Below are 9,795 nucleotides of genomic sequence, written 5' to 3' on the forward strand. Positions count from 1 at the left end.
CCAAACATGGCCACTCCGCACTACAATTCCCAAGCACCACAGCACCCCTCAGCTCCAGAATTCTAGGATGTACACCTGTTTCCCATTTCCCCATAATTACTTCCCTATATACAACCCCGATTCCAAAAAAGTTGGGACAAAGTACAAATTGTAAATAAAAACGGAATGCAATGATGTGGAAGTTTCAAAATTCCATATTTTATTCAGAATAGAACATAGATGACATATCAAATGTTTAAACTGAGAAAATGCATCATTTAAATAGAAAAATTAGGTGATTTTAAATTTCCTGACAAGAACACATCTCAAAAAAGTTGGGACAAGGCCATGTTTACCACTGTGAGACATCCCCTTTTCTCTTTACAACAGTCTGTAAACATCTGGGGACTGAGGAGACAAGTTGCTCAAGTTTAGGGATAGGAATTCTTGTCTAATGTAGGATTCTAGTTGCTCAACTGTCTTAGGTCTTTTTTGTCGTATCTTCTGTTTTATGATGTGCCAAATGTTTTCTATGGGTGAAAGATCTGGACTGCAGGCTGGCCAGTTCAGTACCCGGACCCTTCTTCTACGCAGCCATGATGCTGTAACTGATGCAGTACGTGGTTTGGCATTGTCATGTTGGAAAATGCAATGCAAGGTCTTCCCTGAAAGAGACGTCATCTGGATGGGAGCATATGTTGCTCTAGAACCTGGATATACCTTTCAGCATTGACTGTGTCTTTCCAGATGTGTAAGCTGCCCATGCCACACGCACTAATGCAACCCCATACCATCAGAGATGCAGGCTTCTGAACTGAGCGCTAATAACAACTCGGGTCATCCTTCTCCTCTTTAGTCCGAATGACACGGTGTCCCTGATTTCCATAAAGAACTTCAAATTTTGATTCATCTGACCACAGAACAGTTTTCCACTTTGCCACAGTCCATTTTAAATGAGCCTTGGCCCAGAGAAGACGTCTGTGCTTCTGGATCACGTTTAGATACGGCTTCTTCTTTGAACTATCGAGTTTTAGCTGGCAACGGCGGATGGCATGGTGAATTGTGTTCACAGATAATGTTCTCTGGAAATATTCCTGAGCCCATTTTGTGATTTCCAATACAGAAGCATGCCTGTATGTGATGCAGTGCCGTCTAAGGGCCCGAAGATCACAGGCACCCATTATGGTTTTCCGGCCTTGACCCTTACGCACAGGGATTCTTCCAGATTCTCTGAATCTTTTGATGATATTATGCACTGTAGATGATATGTTCAAACTCTTTGCAATTTTACACTGTCGAACTCCTTTCTGATATTGCTCCACTATTTGTCGGCACAGAATTAGGGGGATTGGTGATCCTCTTCCCATCTTTACTTCTGAGAGCCGCTGCCACTCCAAGATGCTCTTTTTATACCCAGTCATGTTAATGACCTATTGCCAATTGACCTAATGAGTTGCAATTTGGTCCTCCAGCTGTTCCTTTTTTGTACCTTTCACTTTTCCAGCCTCTTATTGCCCCTGTCCCAATGTTTTTGAGATGTGTTGCTGTCATGAAATTTCAAATGAGCCAATATTTGGCATGAAATTTCAAAATGTCTCACCTCCGACATTGGATATCTTGTCTATGTTCTATTGTGAATACAATATCAGTTTTTGAGATTTGTAAATTATTGCATTCTGTTTTTATTTACAATTTGTACTTTGTCCCAACTTTTTTGGAATCGGGGTTGTAAGCCCAGCATTCACAAATGCTCACCGCAAAGTATCGTTCTGTGTCCGCATGCCTGATCGTTCTGAGCCTTCTGACAGTCTGCCTGACTTTTTGTGCTTTTGACGTTATGTTTATTTCTGACTTCATTTACTTGCCTGCCCTTTGCCATTCTGTTTGTGACTCGACCGACCTTTGCCCATGCCAGACTATGTCTTCAGGTTGCTGTATTGGATTTGGTTATGAGTTTGCGATGCACCCACTCTCCCCTGCGTTTGCATCCGTAAGTGCCTGCACCCTGACAGGATACTTCGCCAGCAATGAATGCAGCAGAGGAAGTGAAGTAAACTGCTCTCAGTGCTCAGGGGTGATTGTTAGAACATCAGCAAATGATAAATGAACTTAACACCAGAATGTCGCAGTTAATGGCTGTTTTGCAGGTCATCCTGACATGCCCCTCATCCTCCGCCAGTGCAGCCCTGATGGCTCCTCGACCCAAAAAGTCTTCTGATGAGATGTAAGGGTGATCCAGCAATCCTGAGGCACAATACACTCAATTTTTTGGATATTTTTGAGGGTTGTGCTCATGAAGCATTTCAAGGGTCTCCGGTGCCAATTTTCTGAGTTTGACACACAATTTGATGTTTGCTCCCTGGTCTCTGTTTGAGGTCTATAGTAAAACCGAAAATGTGCACCTGCATCTTGTCACAAAACTGTGTGTAACACGGTTTCCGATGTTGACAGGGCCTGATGTTGAAGTTAGTTATTGCTCCTGCTATAAGTCTCAGAACCTTTTGATTACACCCCATATCGGAACAAAAAAAAAAAATTCAGAGAGTTCAAATTAAGAGGTGCGATATAATTTAGAGAAGGTGCATAACATTGTCCAACACATTCGGGAAAAATAGTGTCACCCTTGCAGAAAACACCATGCCTATATGGGATTAGCAGACAATTTATCACAATTATCACAGCCACTCTCATACATCAGTTGCATGCTGTGATCATACTAGATATTATATCATGACAGTGAAAAGTAAATTTAACCATTCCAAAGAGGCACAATCATAACTACAGAACTGAACAGCAAAAAGTATAGCACTTCCATATTTTAAAGAGGAGCTAGTAACCTACCGTTTAAAATATATATACAGTAATGTTCTTGAAGACCAAATGTCATACTATGCACAAATCATCAGCATCAATCAACTTTTTTTCATAACATCTTGTATTGACCATACATGTCCATGACCAAGACAAAAATTTACAACAAATATGTATCCAAATTGCTGTCTGAACATAGAAAAATATCAGCAGCTCTTTTTTTTTCTTTTAATCAAGCTTTATTTGCTTAAAATCAGGACAGTTTAAAACAAAGATGACACGTATATAAAGTAGCCATTATTAATCATGTCTTGTGAAATACAATTTTTGAACACCTTGGGTTTATTTATTCACTTGACTTTTTTCAGCACAGAATGATAAGTCAGGACAATAAAGCACCCACCAATTAAAAAAAAAAAAAAAGGGAATCATCCTTTGTCATGATTCATACCAGAGTGCTACTGAATTAATCTAATTGGTCAGAAATGGTTAATTAATTTTCTGTAACAATTTATACATAGACTTGTTTGGAGGAAAATGTACATAATCTCAGGGTATTCATGTTATTTTACAAAGACGAATGTGTCAAATTATTGATATGCTGAAGTTTTCTGTCAATAAATGTTTGTTTAACATTTTATTTATAAATTAAGATTTAATGCTCATATAATTGGTGACATTCTTCGATTATTCTTCAAATGGGCTTGTTACTTGTAGGCAATATGTGCACAATTAGATGAAAATGAACTAATTATAGAAAGCAAGTATAAACCATATAAAACAGACACCAACCTACTGTAAAAAAAAAGGGAAAATCAAAGTATTATGGTCTTTTTACAAACTGAAATAGGCTTCGGAGATAACAAGCGATAACAGTTACACTTTTAATTTTGTCTTTATGCTGGAAATCATTGAGGCGCGTGAGTACTTAGAGGTCGTCCTCTCTGAGGACTTGGGCCAAGTTTACATTAGACCGTATCTGTCTCGTTTTCTTCGCGGATGCACTGTCTGTTTACATTAAACCGCCTGGAAACGCTGGGAAACGTGAATTCGCCAGGGTCCACGTATTCAATCCAGATCGTGTCTGGTCCGGTGCTGTGTAAACATTGAGAATACGCGGATATGCTGTGCTGAGCTCTAGCTGGCGTCGTCATTGGACAACGTCACTGTGACATCCACCTTCCTGATTCGCTGGCGTTGGTCATGTGACGCGACTGCTGAAAAATGGCAAGGACTTCCGCCTTGTATCACCTTTCATTAAAGAGTATAAAAGTATGAAAATACTTCAAATACTGATGCAAATACTGCCCATTGTGTAGTTATGATTGTCTTTAGGCTTGCCATCCTTCCACTTGCAAGTGGTAAGTGACGCGCATGCCCGACATGCACTGAGATCACACACACAGTGGCTCAGTCCCGAATCACAGCTCGTGCACTTCACTCGCGCGCTGTGTGAGCTGTGCAGGGCCGGAGTGCGCACCCTCCAGAGGGCACTCGCTGTTCAGGGCAGAGTGATTTGGAGCGCAGGATGCCTGCGGAGCCGAGCGTATCCGTGTATTGGCGTTGCTGTGTGCACGCAAATTGTGTATTGGCGTTGCTGTGTGCACACTAATCGTTTTAAAAACGTTAATCTGATGATCCGCTGATACGGTCTAATGTAAACCCCACCTTGCTTTCAACTGTTGTGCAATGTCCAAAACAAAGAGGAAACCACTCTTTCAGCATCTTTAACCATTCCAAAGAGGAACAATCATAACTACAGAACTCATCTCATCTCATTATCTCTAGCCACTTCATCCTGCTCTACAGGGCCACAGGCAAGCTGGAGCCCATCCCAGCTGACCACGGGCGAAAGGCGGGGTACACCCTGGACAAGTCGCCAGGCCATCACAGGGCTGACACTTGTGCCGCTTTTCCACTACCAACGCGGCTGAGCCGTGCCGTGCTGAGTTGGGCTGAGTCGAGCTGAGTGGGGCTGTTGGAGTTGCATTTCGACTACAACCGCGCTGAACCGTGCTGGCTGGAAGTGGGTGGACACATTGGGTGGAGTTAGCAAAAGTGGGTGGACATCACGTGATGTCGTTAGGCGGCGCAAACAGTGACATCAGTGACCTTTTAAGCGGTAGTCTCACGACCCGGATAGTAAACAATAAACATGGAGGACATGGAGTCGTTAGTGTTGCTGGTCTTGGTGCTGTGGCTTGTTGTCACCGACAACGCCAACAGATACTGGCAAGAGCGTATAGATGAGGCGAGGCACATAAGGCTTCATAATTCTCGTAATTCGTAATTATTCTTCTTCCGGGTTTACGGTGTTTACAGATCCCAGCGTGCTCGCGGGGCGTGTGTGGGCATGTGAGGACACTTCTCCTCACCAATCAGTGCACAGGGGAGTGTCTCCTCACGCCCCTAGCCCCACTCGGCTCGGTTTGGCTCGCTTCAGCCCTACTCCAAAACCGTGCGAGTTTTGGGGGCTGAGCAGGGCTGAAGCGAGCTGAGTCGTGCTGTTCTTAGATAGTCGAAACGCGAGCCGTGTCGGGCTGAAGCGAGCTGAAAAAGGGTAGTGGAAAAGGGCCAATAGACACAGACAACCATTCACACTCACATTCACACCTACGGTCAATTTAGAGTCACCAGTTAACCTAACCTGCATGTCTTTGGACTGTGGGGGAAACCGGAGCACCCGGAGGAAACCCACGCGGACAACATGCAAACTCCGTACAGAAAGGCCCTCGTCGGCCATGGGGCTTGAACCCGGACCTTCTTGCTGTGAGGCGACAGCGCTAACCACTACACCACCATGCCGCCCTAACTACAGAACTGAACAGCAAAAAGTATTGCACTTCCATATTTTATAGAGGAGCTAGTAACCTACCATTTAAAATATATAGAGAGTATTGTTCTTGAAGACCAAATGTCATACTATGCACAAATCATCAGCATCAATCAACTTTTTTTCATGGCATCTTGTACTGACCATACATGTCCATGACCAAGATAAAAATTTACAACAATATGTATCAAATTGCTGTCTGAAAATAGAAAAATATCAGCAGCTTTTTTTTTCTTTTAATCAAGCCTTTTTTGCTTAAAATCAGGACAGTTTAAAACAAAGACGACACGTATATAAAGTAGCCATTTTTAATCATGTCTTGTGAAATACAATTTTTGAACACCTTGGGTTTATTTATTCACTTGACTTTTTACAGCACAGAATGATAAGTCAGGATAATAAAGCACCCACCAAATTAAAAAAAAAGGAATCATCCTTTGTCATGATTCATACCAGAGTGCTACTGAATTAATCTTATTGGTCAGAAGTGGTTAATTAATTTTCTGTAATATGTATTATCAAAGTATTATGGTCTTTTTACAAACTGAAATAGGCTTCAGGGATAACAAGCGATAAGAGTTACACTTTTAATTTTGTCTTTGTACTGGAAATCATTGAGGCGCGTGAGTACTTGGAGGTTGTTCTCTCTGAGGACTTGCTTTCAACTGTTGTGCACTGGCCAAAGCAAAGAGAAAACCACTCTTTCAGGATCTTTCGAAATAAATTCCTGAATTTCTGCCCCACAAAGGCATAGATTATGGGGTTGAGGCAGCAGTGACAGAATGCTATGGATTCCACCCACTGTATAGCCATGTGCAGGTCCTGATAGTCATGATCGCTGATCACTTTCAGTTCTTGCAGGAGCTTCAGGAAGATGACGATGTTGTAGGGTGTCCAGAAGAGGAAGAAAACAGTGACCAAGACCACCATAAGCCTGATAGCTTTATGTTTCTTCTGAGATTTCATGGTCATTAAGATGGGGATGATACGCGAGTAGCAGAACAGCATCACTGAGAGAGGAATAATAAAACCAAGGATGTTCAGCTCAATGTAATGGAATGGCTTCCATATGTTCCCTGGATCTGTCACATTGCATACTAATACATTTGATACATTACTCACGTTTGAGATAATTATGTTTGGCAGAGAGACTCCCAGGCTCAGTGTCCACACAAACAAAGCTAGCGCTATACTAGCTCTGACAGAGCGGAACTTGGATATTGAGGGAGGTATAAGTGTGGACAATGACAGCGTAGCGGTCCACCGTCATGAGGATCATGAAGAAGATACTTCCATAGAAGCCTAGCATGTAGAGTGCTGTCACTGCTTGGCACATGAACTCTGGGAACGCCCAATTAGATTTGGCAGCGTAGTCGGCCCAGAAAGGCAATGAGATAAGGAAGAGGAGGTCTGAAATGGCCAGGTTGAAGAGGCACAGATCTGACATGTTGAATGGTTTGTGATACTTGACCAGGACACACAACACCAGGCCATTGCCAATGAACCCCACAATGAAGACAATGCTGTAGACTGTAGGGAGGAAGACTCGGCTAAAATCCATTACATTGCTGTTGTTCGAGACCTGGTACCTGCTCCCATTTGGGCTTAGGTTATCGTAGTCAGAGTACTCATCTGTTTAACAAAAAAAAAAGCCTCTGTTATCATGCATCACTAAATAATGTAAATAATATTTACATACAGTACATTATTCAGTAGATTTTTTTCATCAATCATCTGTTTCTAAAAATAATACAATGCAAAAAATATAAAAGATTCAAAATGTTAATGCAGTAAAGAGAAGTCAAGAGTTTTGCACTTTTATTGTGAGGGAACAACATCTATATGAAAGAAAGCACAACTTTATTCATCACACACTTGTGAAATTTCCTCTCTGCATTTAACCCATCTGAAGCAGTGAACACACATGCACACACACGTGAGCAATGAGCACACACACATACACAGAGCAGTGGGCAGCCATGCTAACAGCGCCTGGGGAGCAGTTGGGTGCCTCGCTCAAGGGCACATCAGCCCAAGGCCGTCCCATATTAACCTAACCGCATGTCTTTAGACTGTGGGGGAAACCGGAGCACCCGGAGGAAACCCACGCAGACACGGGGAGAACATGCAAACTCCACATCGTTTCCTCTCCCCCACTCGCCCTATAGGCAGACACAGATTCTTTTAATACTGTTCTGCGGGATTTCAATGGTATAAAAACTGATGACTGTCATTCCACGTACATTGCGTTATTTCCGTTATTTGGAGGGGGAAAATGCAACCAAACAGAGAATTTCACTTGCACTCAGGGTTAGTATCATGGGAGGCACCCCAATACCTGCAGGTCAAGCCTTTGGCTGAGAGAGTGATTTTTGCGTCTGAAAAGAGCAAAATAAACGAAGTTATTGAACTTTATTCTGGCCTGCCGTCTTTCTGTGCTCCTCCCCCTCCTACGAACTGCTACAATTGCTTATAACAGGGAAGGGTAAAAAATAATATAAAAAGGGGAATCAAGTAGTCAGTCGCTCAGTTGCTCTCAAGACCAATTCATTTATTCCATGGTTTGCTGGATCATCAAGAAGTCCATTATTTCTGCTCCCACATTGTACCTGGGATAATATTTGAATTGGAGTTTGGGTTCTTTGCAATGACAAGTTACATGCAGTCTTTTTTATCTCATGTTTATAATTCTGTTTATTATAATAATAATAATAATAATAATAATAATGAAATACTGTAAAGTGTGATACTATGAAACCTTGACATTTTCTGAGACAGATATCATGCCATCAAAATCTCAGACTATGGCAACCCTTCTGTACTTTAAGTTCCTCACAAAAACATATATTAAATCTTCCCTGAAATTTTAAAAATCAGAATCATGAACAGAAAGTTAAAAAGATGTTAAAACTTAGTGATTTTCATTTCCCTGATGCACAAAGGATGAGAGTATGTATACATTCATGATAATAAAAGCATTACTCAGGTGGTAAACTATTCCTTTACTTCATATTATTAATATGTTTGTGGATTTTATTGGAAAGTACTGATATTTTCTATTTTCAGTAAGCTATAACACTGTAAATTAAGGCAAATGAAAGAAAGTGTGCAGTCAGCAAGTTTTGGAGACTCAGTATTAAATTCAGATCAAACAAGAGGGAAGCCACTCTTCAGCTTTACACTGTCAGTTTTAATACAATTATCTATAAATTTTAAACACCCTTTACTAATTGGAGCAATGATCACAAATGGTTACCAAGCTGGATTTTACAATTATGTAAAAAGAAAAAGGTTCACCTACTGGTTGGCGTGCTGGAGAAATTCATGGCAACGTTTCCTCAGTCAAAGAGTGATTGTGAAAGAAGACTGCGTGTATTAGTACATGACAAGAGGCTGAGCTATGATGTCATGACATTTCTGAGGTGGGGCTTTGATCTGCTGAAAGAACAGTGAAGTCCATAATGGTTAAAGCACTTCAGCTAATTTTAACACATCCACGTGAGAACAAAACATGTACATGCAATTCCAAAAACATTTGTAAACTTACACAAACCACAACTCCACCAAGACTATCCTGATCTTAAGATTTATTAAATTGTAGTGATGTGTATTATATTCAAATGGTAAGATATGTTTCTGACAAATACCTGAAATTGACTCAGCAGATTGCTTGTGTTAGTGTCATCATCCCGACTGCTTTCTTTTCATGAATAACTCCTCCAGAAAATAAAGAAAACAAGTGTTGCCAGGCAAAACAAACTGATTAGATTCAGGTCAGGACTTTGACTTGGCCATTCCAAAACATTAACTTTATTCTTCTTTCACCATTCTTTGGTAGAACGACTTGTGTGCTTAGGGTCATTGTCTTGCTGCATGACCCACCTTCTCTTAAGATTCAGTTCATGGATAGATGTCCTGATATTTTCCTTTCGAACTTGCTGGTAGAATTCAGAATTCATTGTTCCATCAATGATGGGAAGCTGTCCTGGCCCAGATGCAGCAAAACAGGCCCAAACCATGATACTACCACCACCATGTTTCACAGATGGGATTGATCTAAACAGAGGCAGTAATGAATCATCTATAAGAAAGCTATCTATCCTGGAATATGATTGGTGTACAGGAGAAAAAAAGGAAAATGCTTTAGAACACGGGTTTTGGTGTCTCCATGG

At 41.3% G+C, this 9,795-nt stretch overlaps 1 pseudogene; it reads right to left on the minus strand.

Moving 5' to 3' along the window:
• Positions 1 to 5,917: 5,917 nt before the first annotated feature.
• On the minus strand, positions 5,918 to 9,351 carry LOC132886508 (C-C chemokine receptor type 5-like; annotated as a pseudogene).
• Positions 9,352 to 9,795: the final 444 nt, after the last annotated feature.

Source organism: Neoarius graeffei, chromosome 5 (genome assembly GCF_027579695.1).
Source record: "Neoarius graeffei isolate fNeoGra1 chromosome 5, fNeoGra1.pri, whole genome shotgun sequence".
In the NCBI taxonomy this organism is placed as follows: domain Eukaryota; kingdom Metazoa; phylum Chordata; class Actinopteri; order Siluriformes; family Ariidae; genus Neoarius; species Neoarius graeffei.